Below are 9,169 nucleotides of genomic sequence, written 5' to 3'. Positions count from 1 at the left end.
CCAAAAAATATTTATACCAAAGTTGGGTTATATAGGTCCACGTTTTGGTATAGCCCCCATATAAGGCCCCATATAAAGTACGCGTCATTTTAACATATTTTGAATGTATTAGACCCATTTGACCACAGAATTGGTTGTAATTTGGTATTTTGTGTCTTCAGAGGCCAGAAAACATTCTTACCAAAGTTGGGTTATATAGGTCCACGTTTTGGTATAGTCCCCACATAAGACCCCTTATAAAGTACGCGTCATTTTAATATATTTTGAATGTATTAGACCCATTTGACCAAAGAATCGGTTGCAACTTTGTATTTTGTGTTTCCAGAGGCTAAGAAACATTTCTACCATAAAATGTTTATATAGGTCCACGTGTTGATATAGCCCCCATAATACAAATCTCCCGATTTTCGATATTTTGAACGTTTTAGCCTCATTATCACACCGATATGGCTGAAATTTGGTATTTAGTCTTCTTTAGGCGTATAAAACTTTACCCCAGAAATTTGTAGGTATAGGTCCACGCCATCATATAGCCCCCATAGAACGGTACCTTCCGAATTTCGGTATTTTGAAGGTAGTGGCCACATTAATCCACCGAAACGGCTGAAATTTGTGGTGGAGGGTATAAAAAGTTCGGCCCGACCGAACTTAACGCTTTTCTTACTTGTTCATGTTTGTTTTGGTTTTTGCCGAAAAAAAAGAAATGACAATGCCATTGAGGTTTTCATTTATCATCGTAACATTCTCTTAAAATTATAACAAAATTTTTCAATAAAAAAATTGTTGCGCATATATCATTCTTTAATGTGATATAAATCTTTTTTTCCATCTACCAGTATTGAGTGGGTGGTTTTCCATCGAAGCAGTGAGTGATTATTACACATTTGCAAAAACAAAAAAAGCGGAATATAGTTAAATAAATTACGCTTCGATTGACCCAAATTTTTTGTGCCATCTTTGCTATATGGAAAAAGCTCGCCATGACACTCTATTAAAATCGTTAAAAAATCACATACCCCTACAAACGCATTCCAATGGTGAAACAAAAAAAAATGCCACACTCACATAAAAATAAATTTCGAATGGAATATCTATTTGCTAAAAAAAAAACAGACGACAACAAAATCCATTGATTTTTTGTGAAATCACAACACTTTTTTTCATTTTCCATTTTACTTGTCAACCAAACGAAGGGCGAGTGAAAGAATGTCATGTTGAAAATTTATGACACTGTATTTGTAGAAAAACTATTCTTCGTTTTAATGCTGTTATATTTTGTTATTTTGCTTTAAATCAAGCCAATATATGAAACATTAAGTTAATAAATACACAAAAAGTTGTTTGGTGGTACGTACACAGATTACTTAAAATCCATTTATTTAATTTATCAAATGTATACAAAATAATATTGGCAATTTTCAAATTGAGTCTGAAATGGAATGTAATCTGGGGAAACAATATTAAATTTGTGTAATTGCTCAGTATTATTTTCACGTGAAATGGTTTTGTTGCAGGTTGGTTTGAGCAGATTCTTAAAGTTCGACAAAAAAACTTTAACTGAAAAAAAAAGAAATATTCAAATTAAATTTAAACAAATAAAAAAATATTTAAAACTGAATGTAATGCAGAAACAAATGCTTGAACTATCGTGTTCACACTCACAGTTACATACTCGAATTAGCAAGTTCGTAGCACACGATACCTAACTCATATTAATATATTTACTCAATTCTTATGGAAAATACCCCCAAATTAGGAGTTGAATGAAGAAACAATTGTCTATCCTTCAAATAGCAATCGCATATATAATCACACATTTATATTTAATATATGGACAAGGATCCCTGTGAGAAAGGGACTTCACATAAACTGATCCGAAGAGGTACGCTAGTTATTTTAATCTTAAATTTGTTGAGACTGACAGAGCGAAGATAATAGAAATCGCATTTGATTTATTCCGGTCAATTTCTTCTTCGCAAAAGGATGATAGGACTTCAGCTACGTCCAGCTACGTCACGTTGGCTGATCCGAATAGGTGCGCAAGTGATTTTTACCAATAATACGTCGAACACCCCGAAAGTAACATGAAAAGAATGTCATCCGAAATCTGGTCAATGATGTAATTCCTAAAGATCAAGTTTAGTTTTGTCGCCAGCAGCAATGACACTTGACGCTTCACTGCTCTCCAACATCAGAGGTTGCTATCCAGTCCCAACAATTATTTCGCAAGTCTTCACACATAACCATGACATATAAAATGTTGGTAGTGTTTGACATTTTTAAAGACTTCCAACAATGATTTCGCAAGTCTTCACACATAACCATGACATAGAAAATGTTGGTGGTGTTTGACATTTTTAAAGACTTTGTAAAATTCAACCACACCGGTTTGACCTGGAACCATACAACACACGTGCTCCGGTCAGCGGCTGCCACCTCAGTGTACACATGTTAGTATTTGTATCTTTTTTCTGTGTAGGCAGTAGCATATCCCGGAATGCCTGCTCCGGATACTTTTGTTCCGTGCCGGGACAGAGGAAAACTGGAGCTGGAGGTATATCATAGTAGCGGTGCAGGATACCAACCGCAACAAGAACTGCACCTTACAAAGTTGTAATGGTTACGACATTCTGAGGAAGGATCGCACCAGAAGTGGAGGTTTGGGATTAGCTTTCCTATTGCACCAGTCTGTTCAATACATACCTACATATATCGCTTGAGACTGGCTCTAATGACCCGTAAATGAAATGTATGGGTGTAGCAGTCAGGTGTGGAACTGTTGAGATAGATTTACTGAACGTATACATTCCGCCGATAAATAGCTGTACTTCAGGTTATAGGCCCAACATAATCCCGCCTTGGAAGGTTTAAACCGTCTTGTCCTGGGGGACTTAAATGCTCATCATGAGTTATGGCATTCGGACCTCAGAACCGACCTGAGGGGTACATAACCATCGTGTCATCTGGGCCTATTCCACACAACAACTTATCACTTTTCACTTCGCACTTATCAAAAGAAAACAATTTGCTATGTGATTATATGTTCTGTTCCACAATTTCACTTTGCAATTTATCTTTTGCTCTCTATGTGCCCTAAGAAAGAGTTCTTGCGCTCTCTTATGTTTTCTTTAGCAATGTCTGCGTTTTTCTGCAAAGTGATAACGCTAAATGTTCCACGAATAATTTACATCATTTTCTATTTGACAATGCCAAATAAAACATGAAGGTGGAAAGGACAAGTTGTTCGGATGCGGTTGTTAGGGTGTTCGAAAGTTCGATGGTTTGGATGAGGGTGTTCGGAGGAGTTATTTTTCTTCATTTTCTATTTGGCTATGCCTAATAAAACATAAAGGTGAAAAGGGCAAATTGTTGGAGGGGTTTGTTCGGGAGATCGGATGTGGAAGTTCCGAACCTCCGAACAACCTCCCTCGAAATTCCGAACAACTTCATCCGAACCTCCCAGCACCCACATCTGAACCTCTGAACACACTAACGGCCAAACAATAATTAAATAAATTTTTCCTACTCGATTTTACTCTTAGCGTAAACTCCTACTCTATTTCGAGCATTTTCACTCCTACTCGTATTTTCTTCCAAAACTCGTACTCCTCAAGCACTCGTACTCGCAAGTACGTTTCAATAGAGTATACTCAATTTATTTTTTCCATTCGCTCGAGTACTCCCGCTCGAATTCGAGCGAGTTTTTCACACGTGTAAAATTCGAGCGATTATTTTGGAGCTATGTTCTATTTAAATAAAAGCGCTCTTTAAAATTAAAGTCTAGTAGTCGCGAAAATTGTTGCTACCCTTATAACTTCTTACCATAACAGTGTCTTCTCTATCGCCTAATAAAATTTTCCGTTTTAACATTTGTATATCGCCTCTATCTAAAACAAAGCAAATTTGTAAAGAAAACGCTTACCCTGCAAATTTTTGACAAATTTATCAACAACAAAATGCAACGTTTTTTATGGAACGAAACGTCAAATTTTTTTGCGAAATCTTAGCAAATTACTCTTTGCAGTTACAAGTTTTCACTTTGCAGAATAGAACGTTGGTGGAACAAAAAATGCAAAGATAGAGAAAAAGAGAACAATACTTCAGTTATCATTTACAACTTATCCCTAAGCAAATTTGATGGTTTTGTGGAACAGAAAAATTTGCGAATTTGCAAAAATATTGATAAGTGCAAGACAAGTGAAAAGGGCCCAGGTCTGACAAAAGACGTCATCTGGGAACCCGTCGTTCAGACCCTGACCCATCAGCACACCGCGCGATTTCATCACCTTTGAACGTCGCACTTTCATCAGTCTTGGGAAATGTAATTGGTCAAGTTTCAGAGAGTTCAATCCTACTTAGTCCGGGTAGTAGAAAGGACGATACGAGACATCATAGCTGCTGGTCGAATACGAGAAGTGAGACCAAACTTACCGGCATAGGCGGCGGGATTAGCAAATGAAAGTGATGAACATCGTCGTGCAAACCCCAGTGACCCCAGAGTTAGAGAGCTGACATTGGAAGTTAACAGGTTGGTTGGTATACTAAGGGGATAAGTGGTTAAATCATCTGAAGAGTTGCTACATTGGAGCCAAAATAAGTGAATTGTGGAAAACGGTTAAAAAACTCTAGAACCCTGGACTGAGGTTGGTAGGACCTCAGTCACGTTTGGTGACGTTACGTTGACTGATCCGAAGAGTTGCTCAAGTAATTTCAATCGGAGAGAAGAGTACCACGTCGCATTACATCTTCTCCTGCGAATGTCATCAGGAACTCTAAGTCATCCAAAGGGTTGGGCGCTAATTGAATCTCCATGGTAATGCTGAAACAGCTGGATGTGCCGGGAGTCAAGTATATCACTAAGTTCTCAAACTGTCGCTAGCCACCATCGTTCCCGAAGTCTGGGCAAAGGAAAGGGTGGCCCGCTATTGAAGCCAGGCAAGCATGTACAGACCGATGTCGCTTTTTTCGTCCGTAACAAAGACCCTTGAGGCTTTAGTCCTCCAAGAAATCCAAGCTCCGGAACTGTGTAACCTCAACCCCTCCTGCTTTTCACCTCTTACAGACGGCATTGATTGTACGATCTTGGCGTTACACCATGTTTATATTATAGCCTTTTGCAGGGTTAACCTTTTTAATGAGGATTTAGTTGACGTATACGCAAAGGAATTGACATTTGAAACCCAGTGAGTCTGTTAAATCCAGTTATATATAAAGGTACTATTAGGCGAAGTCATTTGTGAAAGGCTAAATTCCTATTTGACAAATCTTACACTGTTTGAGAGAGAGAGATGAGAACAGATTTTAATGTCGTGGTCGATGGAAGCAAAATTCTGACCACAAACAACCCCAAAATGTTGGTGGTCTCATTCGATGTAATGTTCATGTCGCCCGCGCATGCCACAGCTATCTACGACAAGCTGAGATGTAGAAACAAAGTCCTCAAGTCTCAAGCCGGCAGCACTTGTGGTGCAGATACAGAAACCTTGTTGACCACATATAACGCTATAGGTCGGCCAGTAGTAAGCTATGCGGCTCCAGTATGGTCCGCGAATGTAAGTGCAAAGCGATGGAAAAATATTCAAACCTGTCAGAATGCCACCCTGAGAACTGAGACAGGGTGCCTCCTCATGGCTACATAAGGAGACAAAAATTCTTCAGGTACTCGTACAGCATAACAATGGTCCCCCACATAACCATTTCAGGAGGCATCCTCATGATCTACAAAGAGAGATCCTACGTTACAAGAGAGAACCTCTAGATCAGGAGGAGGCATTGTGACTCACAAGAGAGCCAATGTGCTCTAAGTGAGCGTAAATTTGTTATCGCTCACAGCCTGTGTAGATGCTAACACGTTGTGAACAACAACAAATTTACGCTCATTGAGAGCACAAGAGAGACCCAAAAATGTTCTCTGCCTCACTCTGCTCTAGATCAGCAGCCCTTTACTCGCGAGTAAGCAGAGAGAGCTTCTCTCCACCTACTAATTGAAAACCCATGCACTGACAACAGTGTTTGCTTAAATTGTTATTGTTGTGTGCCGAATGCTGCTCTAGGTCATTGATGCTCAAAATAAAAAAGTGAGTAAAGTAGTGAGAGAATTACAAGAAAGTTTGTATCAGCATTCAGTGGTTGTTGGAACTGCGACCAGCTGGTGTGTGCGGTTTTGTTCAGTGTCCCATTAAAATTATGCATACACCCATGTACATGTTTACTTGTCGGCTGCCAACGACGACTGATTATTATTCTTATTGTGAGTACACGTATCATGTAGTCACGTTAACGTATATGGATGATCTTGGCTGCTCTAGATCAACAAACCAATCCAGCAGAGTTAAATAGCATTCACACGGATCCAGTCGCAGATGCCATAAACAACTACCGTGCAATATTTCCCACATGGACTGTGTATATGATAATACCACTGAATATGTCGGTAGACGATACAGCAACTCCGTCCGCCAACTATCTCAGGAAATTAGGTCCTCAAGCCCCTAGTCGGAGGTTTTTGGAGTGCAAATAAAGGAAACTTATTGGCCACATATAATGTTAAGCTATGCGGAGCCGCTATAACCCGCGAATACAAGTGAAACACAATGGAAAAGTACGTACCTGCCAGAACGCTGCCGTAAGAACAAGGATTTTCCAGTACGTCTGTATAATAATATACTTTGTGTCAGCTACGTTATTAGCTCCCAAGCATGGCATGGGTGTTTTTTATTATCTAGAGAGAGATGGTCACCATTATGAGAGAAAGCTCAACAAGCATATTAGGCAAGATTTAACAGCATTCGTACATGGGGTTACAAAATTCGGACACGGCTTCAAACCTCTCTTGTCGTTGGGACATATAGCACGGCATACCGATGCTTTGCGTGAATGGAATCATGATCAATCATGCTTTCACCATTTATTGTGACACTGATCTTTACATATTAGTAGATTCGTAAAATTATCAGTCTCATATCCTTTTGAGATTATTTCATCATGAAGACAGTCGTTTGTGTTAGCAAGTAGCAAAGATTTTGATGTCTTTTTTAGAAAGTTTGTACATTCGTTAAACCAACAACTATACATGTTGCTATATATAGTTTTTGTTTTTACATCCCCCCATTAATTTTTTATTCCTTGTGCACTTGAATTTTTATTTCGCCTAAATAATGGCAAAAAAGCTTATAAAAACCATGACGAAAGTGTAACATCGCGAAAAAACTGAAGAGGAAACAAGCTTGTTATAACAATAACAATAAATTTTTGTTGTCCAGTTTTTTCTGTTTTTTGTATTTTGTTTTCTCTCCTTTCACTGTAGTCGTTAGTAGCTGAACATGATAGCAACAAAAAAACGAAAAGAAAAAAATTTGTCAGGGTCATTTTGACCATGATGTTTTGACTAAAAACAGCAACACTTCAATTACAGATTGTTGTTGCAAGAAACATGATGATAGAAGAATCATTGAAATACCATAATACAGTCGGACCTCGATTATCCGTGATGGTCGGGACTGGATGCATTACGGATAATCGATTTTCACGGATTATGGAGGCAATGTTTTCATGCAGTTGTTGAACATATTTTTAAGTAAAAATGGCATAGTACTGTACAATAACATTAAAATCTGCAATTTTTATGAAATTTTTTAAGGTAATCCACAAAATTTTAGAAGGATACATAATATCATCATCGTCTGAATTGACTTTGTCCCATGGTTTTTGTTATACATACTTACTTAGCTGGCCCATTACAGAACATTTGTTCCATAGACCGAACTAAGAAATTCTCTCTGTTTAGTGCTTCGCTTTCTGGAATACCGCGCCTTGTCATCTCTCCATTCATTTGTAAGCGCCATCTATTCTTTGGCCTGCCAATTGTGCGTGCACCGCCATGTGGCTAGAATTTATACGCCTTTTTAGCGTGTTCATCATCGCTAATTCTTATTATATAGCCTAGCCAACGCAATCGCTGCATCTCGATATGTTTAAATATATTGATGTCGTTGTATAGCAGATACAGCTCGTGGTTCATACGACGGCGATATTCACCGTCAACGCAGGTTGGTCCGTAGGTCTTTTGAAGAATTTTTCTCTCAAACACGCCAAGCACTGCCTTATTTGCTTGCGCAAATACCCAGGCTCCGGAACCATACATCAGCACGGGTAGTATCAGTGTTTTGTAAAGCGTTATTTTTGTTTGACGAGTTGTGGCTTTGTTTTTAAAGTGCTTACTTAAGCCAAAGTAGCATCTGTTAGCCAATATAATAAAATATAATTGTTCCACAAACATCCCATACGGGACAAGGGAGACCTCTCTCATATCAATGAGTGCACCCCGATTCATATTAGCTCAGTGATATGGGACCTACAGTTTATCGCCGAGTCCGAACGGCGTGTCCTAAGACACCACTTGTAGAGATGTTTTACATGGCTAAAATACTCAGGAAATGTCGCCAACATTACTGAGGGGTATTTTGGCAACGTTGAAAATTTTGATGTTTGACTGGCCGGGGAATCGAACCCACGACCTTCAGCGTGCAAGGCGAGTGTGCATACCATTGCACCACGTTGGCACCCTGTTAGCCAATACAATTCTTTTTTATTTCACAACTGATGTCATTTGTTGTGTTTACGGCGGTGCCGAGGTATACGAAGTCTTTTACTACCTCAACATTATAGGAACCAACTTCAACAGTTGGCCCGATCTCAATGGACGCACCGCGTGTCGACACCATCAACTTGGTCTTCTCGCCGTTTGCCGCCAGACCCATCTTAAAGGTATCGGTTACTTCATTTACGGATCGTCCCATAATGTCTATATCATTAGCATAAGCAAGTAACTTATGGCTATTTGTGTAGATTGTGTCACTTCTTTTGACGTTTGCCTTTCGTATAACCTTTTCTAGGAGGATGTTGAAAAGATCACACGAAAGCCTATATCCTTGCCTGAAACCTTTTTTGGTACAAAACTCTTCGGAGAGGTTCTTTCCTATTTTAACTGAAGATCTTGTGTCAGTTAGAGCCATTTTACAAAGCCGAATGAGCGGGGATACCAAATTCAGACATGGCTTGGAAAACCTTTGAACGTAGCGGGCTGTCGAAGGCTGCTTTATAATCGACAAAAAGGTGGGTGGTGTCGATCTGCATCTTTCGGGTCTTCTCCAGGATTTGCCGCAGGGTA

This window comes from Musca autumnalis, unplaced genomic scaffold, assembly GCF_047663935.1.
Source record: "Musca autumnalis isolate F117 unplaced genomic scaffold, ASM4766393v1 scaffold_37, whole genome shotgun sequence".
Lineage (NCBI taxonomy): Eukaryota > Metazoa > Arthropoda > Insecta > Diptera > Muscidae > Musca > Musca autumnalis.
Note: the sequence above shows the minus strand (reverse complement) of the source record.